The following is a 19,955-nucleotide window of genomic DNA, read 5'->3' as shown; positions in this document are numbered from 1 at the left end:
TCCATGGACTGTGCTTCTAAGAGGGCTGATTCTGTCTTATGTTTTGAGTGGTGTTGAGCAGGGTTACCTGTTGGTGCTGTGTGGGGCCAAGTGGGCTGTGGCAATGATTTCTCTGGAGGTGACTGTTCTCAAAAGTTGAGTGTTTTGGGTTAGCATTAAAGAATCTGCTACCACAATTGTTGGCTGCACAGTCTCACTGGATTGTGCAGTCATCCTTATGAGCTGGTATGGCCAACCTGCCTGGCAGCATTTCAAAACAAACACCTCATGTTCAGGGCAGGTTTGTTGTCCCAAGCTTATGCAAAATCCACATCAGGATTTATGGTGTTTAACTGAATGTTGCATGGAACAGCACCAAAAGATAGTGTTTGTGCTCTGAGCCATTGCTGAATGATGGAGCTTTTCAGGGTCCTGCCTGATTTTTATTAGAAACCTGGGCAGAGCTTGCCCTGAAGGTTCAATGCTGAAGCTGTCCATGGCACATGGATTTTATTCCTGCTACTGACTGATGCATGCTGACAGCTAATGGGATGCCAGACTGGGACTTGAGGCTTTCTTGCTGGTTTAGGTACAGCTGCCAAGAAGGAGTATTTGGGCTTTGGATGGCTAAGCTCAAGCACTAACTCAAATGTTATTTTTCAGAGTGAATTACATTCTTATCTCTCTGGAAAACTAACTTTCAGTATGTCCTGTCCTACACATATCCAGGGTTTGGCTTCCACTTCTGCACTGCATTTTAACTATCCACTTTTAAATTACAGTAGTGTGTAAACTTCTGTGTGTAGAAATAAATGCAGTGAAAACCTTTCATGTGCAGTTTGGGTGTGGTGGTACTTCTGAGTGGGAATATCTTCAGAGTCTGTGGCTTATACTATCAGTGGAAAAGCCTACAAGTGCCAAAATATCATCACCATGGGACTTCTCCTTTCTGTGTTGATGGAGGGAATTCCTGCACAGTAATACTGTGCTGAGTTTGGTTTAGTGGACTTTAGAACTCAGTCTGAATGAAATGTTAGTACTGGCTAGAAATTGTTTTGAGTGGCTGATTTAAGCTGCTGGCTTGAAGTTCTTTGGTTTTAGGATCAGAGCTTGTGCTCCTTGTTCTGGAGTTTGAGAGGGATGGTGTTGAGAGAGACTGCTTGTACTGCACTCATCACATGAAAAGAGGCTTCCCCATCTGTTCCTGCAGCTCCAGAAGTTTCCCATGTACTACAGCTGCTTTGTTACTAGAGTGAAGGAAGGAAACCTATTTCTCATTAATATTCTCCAAAAACTTGAGGGTTTCTTCCGTTGCAACAGCCAAATTACATTGTGTACAAACACAGTGGAAGCCAGAAAGGATTGGATCATCTGGCTAACAGAGGGGCAGCCAGGCCTGAAACAACAAAAGAGGAACAGAAAGTATTCGCAGATTGCATTGGGTTGGAAGGAATCCTCAAAGGTCACCTTGTCCAATTTCCCTGCAGTCAGAAGGAACACCTTTAACTACATCAGGCTGCCCAGGGCTGCATTGAGTCTGATCTTGAATGTCAATGGGATGGGGCCTCACCACATCTCTGGGCAACCTGTTCCAGTATTTCACCATCCTCATTGTAAAGAACTTCCTTATGTTCTGCCTAAATCTGCCCTCCTCCAGTTCCAAATTATTGCCACACGTCCTATCGCTGCAAGCAACAGTCCCTCCCCAGCCTTCCTGTAGGTCTCCTTCAAATATTGAAATGGAGCTCTAAGGTCTTCCTGGAGCTTTCTCTTCTCCAGGCTGAACAGCCCCAATTCTTTCAGCCTGTTCCCATAGGAGAGGTGTTCCAGCCCTGTAATTATGTTAGCGGCCCTTCTGTGGACCTGCTCCAGCCTGTCTGTGTCTCTCTTGTGCTGGGGGCCCCATAGATGAACACAGTACTCCAGGTGAGGCCTCACCAGAACGGAGTGGCAGAATCACTTCTCGAAGCACAGAGCTGTAGCATGGGTAGGACAAGAGGTGTATCTGTCAACAGTGCCCAGAAGAGGCCTGCAGTGTGAGGCAAATACAGATGAAGCAGAGCAGCTGGTGTGCAAGAAGAATGTGTAGAGGCTTGTAGAAGAGAGCAGGAGATGGTGATTGGAAGGAGCCTTGGTGGGGGGAGAAGGTTGAGGACAATCTTGGGGTCTAGAAGGAGCTCTGGCAGCCAGAAAGCACCAAGTGTTTGACTGTGCCTGTTTAGATAATCAAGTGGGGATGGAAGCCTGTGAAATGAGGCGGGGAGGGGATCATTACAGGGAACATCTTTTCTGTCTGATGGTAATGCAAGTTCTGGCCTTCACTGGCCCCTACGGTTTTCCTTGGGTTTGGCCATTTGTTTAAAGATCTGATGGAAATTGTGAGCTTGCAACAGTTCATGTTACCAATGTAGAGCCAGCTTCTCTTGGGGCTTATGCTCACTGAAATCCACAAGTACAGTTTGGCACATTACCATTGCTTCCTTGTGACTCAGTACAACAGTTCCCCTTTATTATTTGCTGCTAAGTCTACACACCTGTCTTTAATATCCATGCTCTTGTGCCTCATTGATCTACCTATGCTGATCCCTTACTGAATTGCTGGTGGATGGGAAGGTTTTGCAGAAGGCTGGAGAATGTGGTTGGTGTAGAATTGATTGTGCTAGCCATGCTGCCTTTTTTTTTTAATGTAGGAATTATTACTTTAGCCTAAAAGAAGTAAAATAAATATCCAGACAGTGATGTGTTGGAGGAACCTTGAGCTTTACAGTCAGCTTTACATTGGAAGAACCCTGACGCTCTAATGTTTATCTTTGTGTCAAAGGAGGCTGTGGAAAATGTCATCATTTTTCTGGCACATGCTAAAGACAGGAAATCCTCAACATCACTTCTGTGATATGGGTGTAAAATCACTGGCTTGCCTTATGATCTTCCTAATATTTGTATTCTCCTTTTTGCATAGTTGTGCAGTTGTTTTATTATGTTAAGGTTACTGGGCTTTTTGATACAAGATACTTCTAAGGGTGTCCCTGTTGACTGCAGGGAGGTTGGACAAAGGGACCTTTGAGGGTCTCTTCCAACCTAATGCAATCTGTGAACCTGTATATTCTTGGGTCTGCATCACAGCATGGCCTGTATCCTCACAATTTTTTCCTGTTATGAGGGCCACAAGTCTTTCATGCATCCTCTGCAGCTTAGTTTCTGGAGAAGGGATATTTCCAACTAAAGTCCTCTTGGAGCTCTACATGTGTCTTGCAGTACTTTTGATGCAAGTTGGAGTTTGGTTCTCTGTCCTTACCCAAGAATATGGCTTGAGCTGCAGTAGCATGATGCCTTTTACTCAAAGTCCTGTGCTTCTGTAGTGCTTAATGCTGAATCTTGTGGCAGTTCTGTGAGAGGGCTCACAGTCTACAGAGGGATTTTGGATGAATGATACTCCATGATGTGAAGTGTTGTGTTTTGTTTTGTAGTAAAGAGAGCAAGTGTTGGAAACCAAGGATGTTCTGAACAAGGGCAGGCATTTGACAGTCTGGAAAGTCACTCTGCTGTTGCCTAGGCTGGCAACAGATGGTTGCGTGTGTAGATTGACCCACTGCACTCCCATCACTTGTCAGAGAATGATGGGTTGTCCTTCTCCGCACTGATGGGATGAGCTGGGGTTCTTATGTTAGCATTTTGACATGTGATTCCCTGAAGTGACACTGTACACAACCCTGATTGCTCTTCACGTTATCCTATAGGTGAGGAAGGGTCAGAAACTTGTTATTGGCTTCTGGGTGTTGGATTTTCAGAGCTGCCGAGTGAAGAAAGTTTTAATTGGAATTGTGTACAGCCATGTCCTGTGAACATCGGAGCATAGGCAAGTGGTGGTACCTTCCAGGGCATTTTAATGAGAACTGCCAAAGAGCAAAACCAGATTTATTAAGTTTAGCAAGGGGCTTGTTAAATGGCAGAGGGATCTTCGTGCAATTGCAAGGTCTATTAAACTGCAATGAAATGGCAACTATTGTTGCATCATATTGAAGGGGTGAAGCAATGTAAATGCAATCATTAATTAAACTGAATATCACACCTTTGAACTATCATTTACTATTTTCAGTGAATAAGATAATCATCTTCCTTCTGGAGAGCTGCTCAGCCTGGTATTAAACATTCCTTGTCCTGGGCCGAACTCAGCCTGCCAGATTCTGCAGCTGCACTGAGCTGCCTGGGAAGTCAGAGTCCAGGTCTCCAGAAGTGGTTTAGGAGAGGAAAATGGTCCACCAGCATGATAGCAAGGGCCAAGGACACCTCTTTTTGGAATCTTGGACTGTGAGCTGGGAGTGTGGTGAAGGTGCTCAGACAGGTGGGTTTGGGAGCTGGGCTCTAACAGAGCAGCATTCCTCCTGCAGTCCTAGTAGGCTTGGGGAGCTGCTGGAACTGGTGCTGGAAGGCAGCTAGGCGGGTGTGGGATGGCTCCTGCTGAGTGTGCTGGTTTTTTGGACTTTGTCTTTAAACAAATTTGGTACCAGAGTCCACAAAAGGCTTTTGCCTTTTGCTAGTTCAGGATTTTTCTGGGAGGGAGCTCAGGGGATGATGTGCACTACATTTCTGGTCATTTTCAGATGACAGTACTGGTTATGGAAAAGAGCTTTGGGAAGGAATCTTCTGTTAATTGAAATGGAAAATGTAAGGCTACACAGGCCCTTGAACAGTAGATGAATTCTGTAAATTATTAACTCTCTGTGTTAATCCTAATCTAGAAAGGTTCCTCTCCATAGATAAAAGTTTCAAAACCAAAACAACCCAACAAACACGAATCACCCTGCTTACCCTCCTAAAAAACCCAACACAAAACCACACACACACAATACACAAACTGTGAGTAGTTAAAAGGAACATCTAAAAGCAGCCAAATGGCAGTGATGGGATGGAAATCTATCAGCCGTTCTTACTCAGCATGATCTGAACTCTGCTGTGTAAGAGTTTCAGTATGCACAATGCAAGGAAGCCAATAAGATGTTTATGCCATACATACAGAAGTGAAGATAGCTTGAGTTACTTTGCTCTGAGTCTGTATCCTTTCTTACATGACAGATTTACCTTTTTGACAGATTCACGGATTGCACTGTGTTGGAAGGGACCCTCAAAGGTCATCCTGTCCAATCCCCCTACACTCAGCAGGGACACCTCTAATTAGATCAGGCTGCTCAGGGCTGTATTGAGTCTGATCTTGAATGTCTTCAGGGATGGGGCCTCAACCACATCCATGGACAATCTGTTCCAGTATTCCACCACTCTCATTGTGAAGAACTTCCTCCTAATGTCCAATGTAAATCTGCCCTGCTCCAGTTTCAAAACATTGCTCCTTGCTTCTTGAAAGATTCTGCCAGATTTACCTTCCCACAGCTTGATCCTGTGTCAAGACCAACCTGGCAGGAGGAAAGAGACTTACAGAAAGTATATGTAGTGCCTTAAAATTTGTTTTAAAAACTGTATTTCTTTTAACCTAACTTTATTTTCTCACTACAGAAGATATAATTAAAGCATACAATACTCAGAGAATTTCCTGCTCAAATAGGAACCGCAATAAAGATTTTAAGAGTCTGCTTTTTTCCTTTCCCTTTTCCTTCTAAGCTCATTCCTGGAAATCATGTCATGCCTCCAGTCAGTTCTTTGTGCATAGCAGCATGCACCTAACGTACCATTTCCAATCCAATGGATCTCATAGCTCTTTAGTTATGTCAGCTCCCTAATCAGATACTGCTGGCAGGGAATAACTGAGGAAAGACAGCAGTGGATTTTCAGGGCTGGCTTGAGTACTGATAGCTCACTGTTAGTATGATTGGTATTAAATGAGGCATTTCATTGTATACAAGATGTGAAAAGGTGTAAGTATTTCACGCTTTATTTTTTAACTCTGTAATTCTGCTCTTAATGGCTGGCTCTTACAGTTCTGAACATGCACCAAGTATCGCTCCTGTGGCTGCTCATGTTCATGGACTTCAGTAACTCACTAGAGAAGAGATGTGCCTGAGATAAATTTTCATGTTGTGCATATTAGTGATGAAAGTGAATCGAGATGGTCAGGCAGTTTGCATGTTTGAAATCTGCAGGTGGGGTATCTGCTGGCACCTGAAAGCTTCAGTTGCTCATAATGAGGATGAGAGTTAAAAGGACGATGCTGAGTTGAATTTTCTTCAGTGATGTGCGCAGAGTGTATACCGTGAAGGCCAGGAGACTCTGAAAGCAAGAAAAGTTTATTTGTAGCCATATTTATGTTCTGCTATTGTACTTCAGCAAAAATCTTAGGAAATAAAATGGAAGGTTAAATAAGATCAATGTACTGTGAATTTGCAAAGCTGAGCCACACAGAAGTCTGATAGGTCACAAAGCAAAGGTTGGGTAGAGATGGTATCTTGGCTGCCTTGCGGGCACATAATGTTTTCAGTGCAACTTTGTCATTAAATGCAACCTGTTACAACTTTTAGGGAACCACAGAATACAGAATCTTGTGGGTGAGTGGATATTACTGGAACAAACTTTACTCTTGATGTCTCAAAGGCGCTTGGAGCAGAGGTGTCAAGTCCTAGGTCAGTTGCTAAGGCTTGGTGTCAGCAGTGAATACAGACAGAAATTGGGAATTAATGCTCCATACAGAAGGTGCTACACCAATGAACTGAGGCTGACTGATTTCATTTAGCACAGCTGCAGAGTTTGCATCTTGAGTTCACCAAAGGCATTCCTGATTGGCACCAGCACTCACTTTTATACAAACTCATTAGAAGTAAACCTTGCTCTGGTTTTTCTTTATTCTAGACAAATTTCTTTGTAAGTGAAAAGCTGACACAAGAATTTCAGCTGAAGCCCAGGCTAAAGTATTTTACATCATTTAAAAGTAAACTCCAGTGTGAGAAAGTTGCTTCACAAGTTAGGGCATTGTTGTGTTATTTGTATGTCATTCCCATGAAAAGGCTGCTTTGACATACAAGTTGGTGTTTCTGGAACCTTCTCTCTCAGGGCTCTTGAGAGCTTTGCCTGCTTTCTTTTGATGTGAAATACCACATGGAAATGAGATCTCATTTATACTCATGATGGATTCTAAGATTCCCTGGGTCATTTTGCTCCTCCTTCCTATTAAAACTTCACAAGAGGCTAGCTGTTTACATTGGTAAATATTTATTTATTTCAGTATTATCCCATTCTTGGTTTATGTACAATAATTCCATTCTAAATTGAGAGAAATAAGAGTTGGAGCTCCATATGAGAAGGAATATGTGTCACCCCAGGAGATCTAAACTATAAAACATGCTTCATGGTCATGTCCAGCTCCTGTAGGAACACCAGAAAGAATAATCTGACACTGCTTAGATGATAGCTGGCTGGGTGTTCTTAGTCCTGCTCCTTTCCAGAGATCAGGCCAACTAGGATGAAGAGAGAAGGAATTAGATTTGAGGATCCTATTGCCATGGCAGTACTGGACCCAGGGCAGAGTGGTTGCTCTGAGCAGGATGCAGGACTTGCTCCAATAGGTCATGCCGAGTGTACATCCTTCTGCTGGGCTACTTTCCAGTACAGGTTCCCAGGAGATGCTGTCATCTTCCCTGGGCTTCCTCTCTACATAGGTTATTACAAAGGCAGACTCAAGGCTGTCATTATGGCATGACTTGGTGTTGATGAAAAGTTCTGCTTTTCACTTTCATGGGGTGGCCTTTTTTCACAACCACGGCTAGGGTGGCAGTAGACCAAGTTCCCAGAAGCTCCTTTGTCTGTGTCCCAGTGTAACTGGAAGGGGACATCTTTAGATGTGATCCCTAGTTGAGGCTTTTTGGTGATTTTAAGTGTCAATTATTGTAGTCTCTGATACCGGGTAATGCACTGTAAAACCCAGTATGGGTGCGTTACCCAGTATCAGACTGTAATAGTAGTCAACTGGGTATCAGTATCAGGAAAAGTTGTAAACTTTTTTCCTCAGGATTGAGCTTTTTAATGTAGGAGCTAGAGCTCACAGCATTTGTATACCTAGTGTGTTAAGCACGTCTGCTATAGCCATGCTGTGTTGCTTTGGGTACTGATGTTGCTGCCTCACCTCTGAAGTTAAGCCACTGTAATGCTATCTGCTGAACTGCAGCGTAAACTCAGCATTTGCAGTCCTGATGCATTATCTATCACACAAATAGATTCAGCAGATACCCTTGTCCCCTGAAATAATCACAGAATGGCTTGAGTTGGATGAACCTTAGAGATCATCTAGTTCCAACTCCCCTGCCATGTGCAGGGACACTTCCCTAGACCAATCTACCCTAGCTTAAAATCATAGCTCTAATTTAAAACCATTGTCCCATGTCCCATCACCACAGGCTTTCATAAAACGTTCTTCCCTAGCTTTAGGCTGTTTTCAGGTACTGAAAGGCTGCTGAAAAGACTCCCATGAGCCTTCTCTTTTCTGGGCTGAACAGCCCCATCTCTCAACCTGTCCTCATAGGAGAGGTCCCCCAGCCTTCTGACCATCTTTGTGGCCCTCCTCTGCACTCTCTCCAACAGATTGATGTCTGTCTTGTCTTGAGGGCATCAGAGCTGGATGCAATACTCCAGGTGGGGTCTTCCAAGAGCAGAGTAGAGGGGTGGAATTGCCTCCCTTGACCAGCCTGCCAGGCTTCTTTTGATGCAGCCCAGGATATGGCTAATCCCTTACTCAGTTAATAGCCTGTGCACTGAGACGTATTTTCTCTGCCTACTGTTTATTTGGATACACAAAAAATGTTAGTTTTTAAGAAAAGCATTATTTCCATACTATTGTTTCTCAGATTATGATTATCTTGAAATGTGTATACAAAAATATATACATTTGCTTTGTTATGAAGAAAAGATCTGGTTTTCAGTTTGAATAGAATCATAGAATCAACAAGGTTGGAAAATACCTCAATGACCATCAACTCCAACTTGTCACCCAACACCTCATGACAACTAGACCATGTCACCAGGTGCCACGTCTAATCCCCTCTTGAATCCCTCCAGTGATGGTGACTCCACCACCTCCCTGGGCAGCACATTCCAATGGCTAACAACTCTCTCAGTGAAGAACTTTCTCTTCACCATGAGCCTAAACTTCCCCTGGCACAGCTTGAGACTGTGTCCTCTTGTTCTGGTGCTGGTTGCCTGGGAGAAGAGACCAACCCCCTCTAGGCTACAATCACCCTTCAGGTAGTTGTAGAGGGCAATGAGGTCACCCCTGAGCCTCCTCTTCTCCAGGCTAAACAACCCCAGCTTCCTCAGCCTCTCCTCATAGGGCTTGTGCTCGAGGCCTCTCACCAGCCTCGTTGCCCTTCACTGGACACGTTCAAGAGTCTCAATGTCCTTCTTGAATTGAGGGGCCCAGAGCTGGACACGGTATTCAAGGTGTGACCTAACCAGTGCTGAGTACAGAGGCACAATGACTTCCCTGCTCCTGCTGGCCACACTGTTCCTGATGCAGGCCAGGATGCCATTGGCCTTCTTGGCCACCTGGGCACACTGCTGGCTCATGTTCAGCCAGCTGTCAATTGGTACCCCCAGGTCCCTTTCTGTTTGGGAGCTCTCCAGCCGCTCTGACCCCAGCCTGTAGCTCTGCATGGGGTTATTGTGGCCAAAGTGCAGCACCTGGCCCTTGGACTTGTTGAATGCCATCATGTTGGAGTCTGCTCATCTGTCCAGATGGTCAAGGTCTTTCTGGAGAGCCCTTCTACCCTCTCAACAGATCAACACCTGCTCCCAACTTGGTGTCATCTGCAAATTTACTGATGACTGTCTCAATCCCCTCATCCAGATCATCAGTGAAGATATTAAACAGGATGGGGCCCAGCACTGATCCCTGGGGGACACCACTAGTGACTGGCTGCCAGCTGGCAGTGTCACCATTCACCACCACTCTCTGAGCTCGTCTCTGGGCTCGGCCCTCCAGCCAGTTCCTAACCCAGCACAGAGTGCTGCTGTCCAAGCCATGGGCTGACAGCTTGGCCAGGAGTTTGCTGTGGGGCACAGTGTCAAAGGCCTTGCTGAAGTCCAGGTAGACTACATCCATAGTCTTCCCCACATCCACCAGACGGGTCACCTGATCATAGAAGGAGATCAGGTTGGTCAGACAGGACCTGCCCTTCCTAAATCCATGCTGGCTGGGCCTGATCCCTTGGCCATCCTTCAGGTGCGTTGTGATTGCCCCCAAGATGATCTGCTCCATAATCTTGCCTGGCACTGAGGTCAGTCTGACAGGCCTGGAGTTTCCAGGTTCCTCCATCTCACCCTTCTTGTGTGTGGGGATTACCTTGGCCAGTTTCCAGTGAAGCAGTTTTAAAAATTGTTTTTTAAAGTGCTGAATAAAAATATTTAACAGAGTGAAGACACTATTTCTTTCACTTACGTGTCCAAAACATGAAGTATCACTCCCTTCAGAAGCATTTGCCCTGTTGAGAGGCTGTAGATACCTCATGGAGGGTGTGCCAGATTGAAAATAGTGATTGCACTTGAATTTAAAATGAGGTATTTCAGCTGTCATTAATCCTAGCAGCTGTAAAATGCTTAATTGTTCTGATGTGCCAGGGACGAGTGGCAGGGTAGTTTTTGCCCACAAAATGACACTGTGATAATTTTTTTCCTAATTTTAGTTATGCTTCTGTGATCATCTTTTTAGAATTAATTATTAAGTTATGTTCTGTGTGAACTAACAGTCAAATTTACATGGGTCCGCAGTGAATTTTCTAGTAAATCTCTGGAGGCTACTTTTGACTTTCTAACACTTACACTGTTTGAGACATGGTATTTATGAGTACCTCAGCCTCATTAAGAGGAAGTTTTCATGACAAACTTGACCTTTCAGTGTGGAAAAATGATGAGTAAAACTCACAGTGGACTCCTAAGTGGCAGCAGAATTCAATTTAGAGGGAGGCAGTTTTCATACAGAGGTATGGAGTGCCAATGTGCAGAACCTTTTTAGTTTTAGGATCTTGTGGCCCCTGAAGATTCACAAATTAGTTTGGGTTGGAAGGGACTTTGATCATCTAGTTCCAACCCCTCTGCCATGGGCAGGGACAGCTTCCACTAGACAAGGGTGCTCAAGGCTTCATCCAACCTGGCCTTGAACACCTCCAGGGAGGGAACATCCATGATCTCCCTGGGCAACCTGTTCCTGTGTCTCACCACCCTCAGTGTAAAGAATTTCTTCCTAATCTCCGGTCTAAATCTGCCTTCTTCAAGCTTCAATCCATTTCCCCTCATCCTATCACTACAAACCCTTGTAAACAGTCCCTCTCCATCTTTCTTGTAGGCCCCCTTCAGGTACTGAAAGGCTGCTATAAGGTCTCCCCAGAGCTTTCTGTTCTCCAGGCTGAACAGCCCTAGCTTTTGCAGCCTGTCTTCATAGGGAAGATCCTAATGAATCACCAAATCTGGAGATTCTGCAGCTCCTCTAGACACTTATTGTATCCTGGCTCTTCAGGGTATCAGCAATTGTCTTAACTGGCTCTTTCCAACTTTGTGGTGTTGCTTGGTTACCAGGTTTCCCACAACTCTCAAATAAAGCAAATGTACAAGAAACCCCCTTAACCTGGTTTCTCTTTATGGGTTAGGCTGCTGTACAGATCCAAACAAAACAGAATGGTAAATCTTCTGCAGCTGCTTCACTGATCATTTTCTGCATTAAGTACTCCACTTGGCTACTCACAAAGGCTTTGTATTTTAAGTATGTTTTTTTCAGTATACTGGACTACCTCTAGGATTCTGCACAAACTTATTAAGGTCAGAAGCTGGAACCCTGACTAGAAGCAAGGAGTGAAAAATAATGGCTTGGGTTGTCAGGCAGTCTTGCTAATTCCAGCTGGGATACTGACTTTTCAGATACACTTTATGTTCATCCTCAGTTCAGGGCAGGGAAAAGAGCACAAAGAGTAGCTTGGAATGTGTTAGAGAATATTTGCTTTAGTCATGAAGATAATGAAGAGCTGTCATAATCATTTGGCTCAGGGTCTCATGTAATTTTTTTTGACATGTCGCTTCAGAATTCCTTTCCTGCCTTTTAGTGGAGTAATTGTGGCATGGGGGCTTACGTTAAAATTCTCATCTTAAATCTGGTTAGCTAATCTTGACAAAGTATACAGACACTGAGGTGCCTGTCTAGATGTTCTGTTGTCAAACTTGGTCCATGGAAGAATTTTTTTAATTTTTTTTGTTTTTTAGCATCTTCAGGGTGAAAGAGAGAACTCTAAAACAGCCCTTCTATTGATAGGTTAGAAATGAGTGTAAGTTTCCTTTCATGAAGTTAATTGATAAAACAAGGCTTGGTTTGAAACATAGAATCGCAGAATGGTCCAGGCTGGAAGGGATCTCCAAAGGTCATCTAGTCCAACCTTCCTGCAGTCAGCAGGGACATCCCCAACTAGATCAGGCTGCCCAGGGTCTCCTTGAGCCTCACTTTGAATATCTCCAGGGAAGGGGCCTCAACTACCTCCCCGGGCAACCTGTTCCAGTGTTCCACCACCCTCATATTGAGGATGAGTTTCTTGGTGAATAGAGAACTCTCTTAAATCGTTAACAATGTACCTAGAGTTAGTTATAGAAACCTTTTTACTGTCTGTGAAAATGGAGAAAAATAAAATAAATGGAGATGGAGGATAAATAAACACATCTGAGTAAAACATTTCCAGCTGTGGAAAAACAAAAAACACTATCCCCATCTGTCAGAAGTGTGGAAAGTGTAGGAAGTAGATAGCAATTCTTGTAGGAAGTAGAGCTTCTAAGTGTTGCCTTAAGGTCATTGTCAGAGAGTTAGTGCTTTAGTGGGACCTGCAACCCAGTTGTCCTGGTTTCGAGCCATGAGCTGCCCAGGGCAAAAAGCCATGAGGGTGGTGAGACACTGGAACAGGTTGCCCAGGGAGGTGGTGGAAGCTACCTGGAAGTTTTTAAGGCCAGGGTGGATGTGGCTCTGAGCAACCTGATGTAGCGTGAGGTGTCTCTGCCCATGGCAGCGGGTTGGAACTAGATCATCCTTGGGGTCCCTTCCAACCCTAACAATTCTATGATTCTATGACAGAAAAGACTTTTACCCTGTCCCAAAGAGTAAGATAAAAATGCTCCACATTGATTGGATGTTTAAATTGAAATTCTATTTGCAAATACATGCCACAGTGTCCTGGTTTGAGGCCAGGCAGATCCTTTCTTGCCCCTGACTGGGGCAAAAGAATGACACTCACACAAATGGATTGCGGAAGTGATGGAAAGTTTGAATGGAAAAGCAATCAGTGCTTTACAGAAAACTACAAGCATAGTGACAAAATAGACCCAAAGCATACAGAGTTGCTTACAGCACACCTAAAAAAGCCTCCCAATTCTTCTCTTCTCCGCACCCAAACTCCCTAGGGCTCTTTCTTCCCCCCCTACTTCTAGGCTAGTGTCAGGCTGGCTAGGTCTGAGACTGCCCCCACCTTCTCCTCCTGGCATTAGGCCTAGCCAGGCCTAAGAGGCCTTGAGATACTCCCCCACTGTTTCCTGATAGGGAGCATCTCCCATGGGAGCAGAGAGGGAAGAAGGAGGAACTGAATGACTTTGTAGATAGATCTATAGGGTGCAGGATGAATGGGTATGAAATATGCCATTTCCTGTGTCCACCCACTAGGCTGGACACTCAGGACACATCTGGCAGCAACAGGAGGCACCCAGCATTAAAGTGCCACACACAGGTAGAAGGAATATGTTCACAACCTAGGCTCGGTTCTTCACCTGGTCCTACCAGGACAAAACCTTCCAGAAACCTCCACCCCCCTCAGCCTCAGCAGCCCCAGGAGCATGCCAAAACTGCCCCCCTGGCCCCTGAACTCAGACCTACCACTGCTTCACCAGGCCCAGTGGTGTAGCTGGAAATTCCCTGCCAGCCAGAAAGCCATCTGCCCCATGAACCATAAGGTGTGTGCTCTTCCCAAGCCAGAGAGAGAAGGGAAAAGGTATCTATCTGTGCATTCCCTTAAATAGAGGAATACAAGGAAATGGAATAGAATAACAGATTACCATCTATTGGGGTGAACTGCCCAGCCCCCTGGGACTCTCTCTAGACTTTGGAGGACTTTTCTTTGGAGGCATTAACTCCTGGTTTCTCTTGATTAACCACATTAGTCTTCTAACTGTTTTGGGTTTCCAGTAGGTCCAGTTCTTCTAACAGTGGACTTCCAGAAGATTTCTCATCTGGTGAGATTCTAGGTGTTTTCACTGTGTGGTGTTGTGTTCCCAGTGTTGTATGGCTCATGCACATCTGTCACAGGTCCATTCCAGCTCCAGTTCTGTCAGTAGGAATTTGATTAAGTACTTTATGCTTTGGGAGGAGGATGTTGACAGGCTTTGTTAGGAAGAGTATTAGACTGAAATAATGACAGATCACTGCTAGGAGAATGAAGGTGCTTAGAGTCTGCATGTGGACTTGTTTTACAAAGTTTACCTATAAACAGTCTGAGGCGTTTGTTGGTGCTCTAGCTCACACCAAAGTTCCCACAGAAGCAGGAAGAGCTTGGTAGGCTAGCAGGACTGGATATTCTAGTCTTTAAGACACACAGATCATAGTAAACTTCAGAGCTGGTTTGTTTTTTAAACCATGCTATTTTGTGCTGGCTGAAACTGAAGTGGTGCCAGTTGTATGTCTGGTTGCATTGCTCACTCTCTGCTATGAGAGCCTTCACAGATGATTTTTCTCTTTGACAAGACCATACAACATTTGCAGGTTTTCTTCCCTGCTGCAGCTGTTCTTCATTTACTGTAATTCCCTTCTGGACCAGTGTTGAACATAGATCCTCTCCTTTGCCCTGCTGAGATACTATTACTCTACTTGTGTTTCTGGACAGAATTCTGGCACAGAATGAATGCTGGTCCAGTCCTGGAGGCTTTATTTGGTTGTTTCCCAGTCCTGGACTCAACACATTTTTTTTTTTTTTATGATTTTTTTTCTCCTATAAAATCTTTAGCAAATATCAGATGAGGATGGTTTTAGTCAAGGAGCTTATGCTGCTCTATAATTGAGTCTTTTGTTGTACTAAGAAAGGCACATTGTAAATATCAACATGTACTGTCCTCTAAAGGCTGGATCCTGCTAAGTATCCTTAATGCTCTGTTCCCTGGCTGGAGTCGGTGACTGCAGTGTTGTGAAGGCAGGTGGAGTTTAGCCTTGGAGGATGGTGTTTAAATTGTCTGGATACTGAGATGCAAAACAGGGATCTTGCAACTGTTCTGAAGTGTAGCAGTGACAGGCAAGGAACACCTGTTATTAACTTTGCCTCAGAGCTTGCAGTCTGCTTTGAGTATAAGGCTGAGACTAAATGTTTTTAGCTTTGGCCAAGTGTCAAAGATGTGGAGGCTTGCTTTCCACGTGTTAAATAACTGCATTGGAAATTAGGATAATATGGTTGGTTCACTAGGTAGGCCAAAATAAAAACATCAAAAAAGGTCCAAAAAACCAAAGTGCCAAAAACCTCACCAAAATCTTACTTTTTTGTGTGTGTACCAGTTTCTAAATGGCCTTTGCACTCAGTTGTGTGATAGAAGATTTCATGCCTTCTGTCAACTTGCTTCTCTAAATGAGTGGCTTCACCAGAGAAATATCCTGGAGTGAAAACTAGCCACAGTCCACTGTATCCTTGTGTTACCAGCATTCATCCCAGCTTGACATGCTTCTGATTCCAGCAATAAACCTAGCTTTTAATTTCCATGAGGAAAAAATAAAATCCCTCCCTGCAAAGCAAAACTCAAACTGTTCTTAACATTAAATGTAGAAATGACAGGTGGAAACGTTAGAGTTCAAAGAGAGCATTGGACCCTGCAAGTTAGCAGGACTGAAGTCTTCCACTCTTCTTATGGTAGTCTTTTGTAGAGCTTGTCAGCAGAATCATAGAATGGCTCAGGTTGGAAGTGTCTTCAGAGATCATCTACTCCAACCTTGTTGCCATGGGCAGGGATGCCTCTCAACTAGACTTGGCTGCTCAAGGCCTCATGTCTTCTGGCTTTGAGCATCCCAAGAGAAGGGGCATCCACAACCACTCTGGGCAACCTATTCCAAAGTCTTATCACCCTCATACTGAAGATCTCCTTCCTCAGATCTAGTCTAAACCTACTCTCTCTCAGCTTAAAACCATTCCCCACTATCCTGTCTCTAGACACCCTTAAGAAAAGTCCCTCTGCAGCCTTCCTGCAGGTTACCTTCAGGTATTGGAAAGCAGCTAGAAAGTTCCCCCAGAGTTCTCTCCTCTCAACCCCAGCTCCCTCAGTCAATCCCCATAACAGAGGTGCTCCAGTCCTTGGATCATCTTTCTGGTCCTCCTCTGGACTTTCTCCAGCAGCTCTGTGTCCTCCTTATGATGGGGACACCAGAAGTGGACTCAGTATTCCAGGTGGGTATTTAGCCCTGCAAGATCTTTATGCTTGTATGCAGGTGACTGTAGGCAGGATCTTGTGGCTTCTGCTGAAATTTGGGTGTTTCATGTTGTCTCCATGCACGTGGCCTTCATCAGCTAGAGGTTTGCTACAGATCCATATGGGACACTGTTTTGGGAGTCAATATTCTTTTCTGTAGAGTCACATCATGCTTTTCTATTTCAGGGTCTTTTTTTGTTTGACAATTAAGAATTGGAATTTCCCTTCATGATGAAAGGTCCTTAAATGTTTGCAGACATTAAGCAAGAGTATTTTCCCTGATAATACATAAGTCAAATGAACTTCTTTTTAAGTGTTATGCCCTTAGACTTGATTTTATTTCTCCTCCCTTGAGTTGTGTTTTCCTGCATAAATATGTCAGAGCTTTTTGATAATATGCTGTGGAACAGTGAGTAAGGATAAATGGTGAGTTAGGATGGTGATCAAATTATGGAGAGATACCCTGTAAGAACTGTTTCCATTTGATTTTTTCAGATTTTACTTTTCTGCTGAAATTAGGGAGGAATCTCTCCCAATTTGAATTGAAGATGATTTAAAAAATGGGGTTTAGCAGGTGTTGTATTGTGCAGCAAAAAGTAGAATCACTGTACCTAAAGTAAGGTGGCTTAATACACTGATGTCCATGATCTGATTTCCCCCACCCTGTTTGAACCCTGACAGTGCCATCCGTAGACTGGGGACATTACCGGAATGAGTTAAGTGTCCACATCTTGGTATAAGAAGTGCAGTTACTGTCAGGAATGGTGCTGTCTTGGTCTCAGTTCATGTGCTCACTGGACTAAAAAGGGGTGCACAGTGTCGGCTTTATTCTCAGCCCTCCTGTGTGTCCTTTTGGAGGGAATAAAGAGCCAAGTCTTGCCCTTGTTCACCCTGAAGAACAAAGTGCTGGCAGGGCCACAGTACAGCCCCTTCTTGAGCTCTTGGTTACGGTATTCTGGCCAAAGGCATGGCACTGGGACTATGCTTCCCTCCTGAGGTTTCCAGCCCCTCTGTTGATCTCATGGATTTGTGCCCGATATGCCCAACACCCCAAAGTGCTCTTTAACACTATGACATGTGTAAGTACTTGTATTTCTTCACTGAAGCATCACATTTTAAACTCCTCCATTCATTCCTTTGATTTTGAATGTAACTGTGACTCACCAAGCCATGCAGAAATGTATGTTCAGACTGCAGTGGACTTCAGGACCTAATCTATGAGCTTTTGTTGTGGGAGCTTTTGCTAGGTGAAGTTCAGGGAGCACCTGGCTGTTTCACATGCAATTAAGAGCTAATTTTGGCAGTCAGTATGATCAGAAATGATGTCTTACTCCTAGAGTTAGGTGTGAGACTGCTGAACAAATCTTAGTTCAAAGCAAACAAGGACCAGTGTGCAACTCGCTGAACTAGTAACTAGGAAGAAGTAATTACTTTCTGGCATGCGTGGTTAAATTGTAGGCCAGTTGATGGCTGCCTTTTCCTTACAGCTGTGGAAGAGAGTACGAAACTCTTCTGTTGCTCAATGAAATGAGGAAATCAGGTTTTCATTCATCAGTGTATGGACATGAACAGGCACTCAGCTGCCCTTGTGGTTACAGGTCTTTAATTTTGGGGAGAATCTCCTGCAGTTTGCATGTACATAGGCAAAGGTCTTGTACTATGGGCAAAGCACCGGTTTCACTCTCTGGGCTTGCCTTTGTTTTAGCTGAGTTAATGTTCTTGAGAGAATAATATTGATTATTGGTAAATGACCACACTGAAACTGCACTGGTGCTGCTCAGAGGGATTTGATTAGTAACTGGTGAGTTATCAGCACTTCACCTACAGCTCTCTTGCATTAATGGATAGAGCAGTTTGCATCTCTGTGGTTTACCTTTCTGCACATCCCAATGTGTGCTGGCTGGTTTGAGTTTAAAATACATGTTAGTCTTAAAAACAAGTTTGTTTTAGCTGAGAGAATTGTATGTGGTCAGGAAGGTGGTTGAGAACAAGGCTTAGGTAATTGCTTGTGCTTTCATGGCCGTGAAGATAAGCCCTGTAAAAACTGCGTAGGGCATCTATCAGCACGCCCACGTGTTGACCAGAACATGAAGGGGGTGAGGGATGTTATTTCACAAATATCTCCTGTAAGAAGAAAGCAGTAAACTAAATCAAGCAAATTAACTTTTTGCTTTCTTTTTACCTTCCAGCCAGTTTTTCAGGAGACACAGTATTGGAGAAGACAGAAAAATCAGAACAGAAACTGGAGCTATTCACAGTGGTAGGATCACTTTTATGTCTGTCTTGGCAACATTCAGAAACTTGTAACTCACACTTTCAACCTGTACTTCATGTAACAGGCTTTTTGAGCTGTCCTGCTAAAACTGATCATAGAGCCACATGCCACAGTGATCCCTGGGGGGAAAAAAGATAATACAAATGCAACAGCTAGTAAAATAGTGCTTTAGAAATTCTTTACTTTGTAGCTTTGACTTCTCCCAAGAACGCAGATTAGTGGCTAATTGTGCCTGCTGTCACATCACACCTCTGTGTGATAGATAACAAACAGGAAGGTGCTTTATTTGTAAGTCTATCAGTGTGAGAACAAGGCAAGAACTTCGGGGGCTTCCTTTGCCATAGCAGTGCAGCCTTCTTCCAGATCTCAGAAGCTGCTTTGGTTCCTGTTTTGTCTGTAGAGTCTATCTTTCACCATACCAGACACATTTCATTCCTTTATCATCTTTCTCTGGGTCCTAAAGTTTATCAGCTCACACTAGCACTGTCCTTCTGCTTCTGCTCATGTTTTGGTTTGAACTACTGTAAAGCTGTATCGTGGTTTGCAACTGAAAGATCTGCTGAACTAGTGTTTTGAAATTGTCTTGCACTAAGTGTAGTTCAAGGTGATATTCAGAGAGTGGTAGGAAAGGGCAGCTTCAGAATAAGAAAAAAAGAAATGAGGCAAACCTATAGACTGCAAAACTGAGAAATGGGATTGCTGCCTCAGTTTAGAGGTGGTCTGAACCCAATTTTTGGGTCACTTTAAAAAAGAAAATTGTTTAACATTTGCTGTTGTGTATGAAAGTAGGCAGTTTCTTTCTGTCCAGCATGTTACGAAAGCATAAGCTAAGTCTGGTCCAAGCCTCAGTCTACCGAGTGGGATAATTATCTCATTGTTCTGTGTAATTCTTATGGAGATGACCACCTTTTCAAGTATCTTTAAGATTCTCCCATTTGCTGGCAGCTTAGGACATCTGTATTTCCTGAGAAATCTTCAGTGAGTCACTTCATTCCTCAATTTTACATTTGTAAAATGAGAGAACAGTACTCCTGCACATGACCATGGCTCTCAGGATAGTAATAGACTGGGTATGGAGGCTCATGAAATGCCCAGACATTGTACTAACCGGGCAGGAGAAGCAGGGCACATTTGAAGCTGTTATTCTCTGCAGGCACCCTGTTTTTTTGATGGAGGGCAGTTACACTGTTTCTTAAGGATTTCATTTTGTCTTTTTTTTTTTTCCTCCTCCACACAGAGTGCTACATGGCAAAATTCCAAAACTTGTGGCTTTGAAATTTTTCAGGGAGTGGCTGAATGGAATCTGCTA

The 19,955-nt window shown here is 43.9% G+C and overlaps 1 protein-coding gene across 3 annotated transcripts in view; it reads left to right on the top strand.

Moving 5' to 3' along the window:
- SPATS2L (spermatogenesis associated serine rich 2 like) overlaps positions 1–19,955 on the top strand; it is a 96,278-nt gene that overhangs the window by 4,428 nt on the left and 71,895 nt on the right. Inside the window, exon 2 of one of the 3 annotated variants that reach the window (XM_068137938.1) lies at positions 18,561–18,628. The exons of 1 other annotated variant lie outside the window; for it this stretch is intronic. The gene's annotated coding sequence lies outside the window, so the exon portion shown is untranslated. Of the gene's footprint in view, positions 1–18,560; positions 18,632–19,955 lie in introns of all 3 variants that reach the window. One more of the 3 variants, XM_068137937.1, reaches the window with a different exon arrangement.

Source organism: Melanerpes formicivorus, unplaced genomic scaffold (assembly GCF_026170545.1).
Source record: "Melanerpes formicivorus ecotype bairdi unplaced genomic scaffold, bMelFor1.0.p_v2 SCAF_5, whole genome shotgun sequence".
In the NCBI taxonomy this organism is placed as follows: Eukaryota; Metazoa; Chordata; class Aves; order Piciformes; family Picidae; genus Melanerpes; species Melanerpes formicivorus.
This window is presented reverse-complemented; position numbering and strand designations above follow the sequence as displayed.